Consider the following 253-nt stretch of genomic DNA (forward strand, 5'->3'; position numbering starts at 1 on the left):
AAATAGCAGTCAAAGAACTACTGATTCCAAACTACAAATTTTCTCCAAAGTGGATGGCGATATTTATGGCACACATAGAACAAAAAACCGGAGGGAAAAGCGTAAACAAGCCAAGCCTTTAGTTAATTGGATACGAATCGTTTCATGGTTAAGTGAATGGAAATTTCACTATTCCAATCTTCATATATATACATATACACATATACACACACATACACACACTCACGCACACACACACACTCACACACACACA

Source organism: Octopus bimaculoides, chromosome 11, assembly GCF_001194135.2.
Source record: "Octopus bimaculoides isolate UCB-OBI-ISO-001 chromosome 11, ASM119413v2, whole genome shotgun sequence".
NCBI classification, from domain to species: domain Eukaryota; kingdom Metazoa; phylum Mollusca; class Cephalopoda; order Octopoda; family Octopodidae; genus Octopus; species Octopus bimaculoides.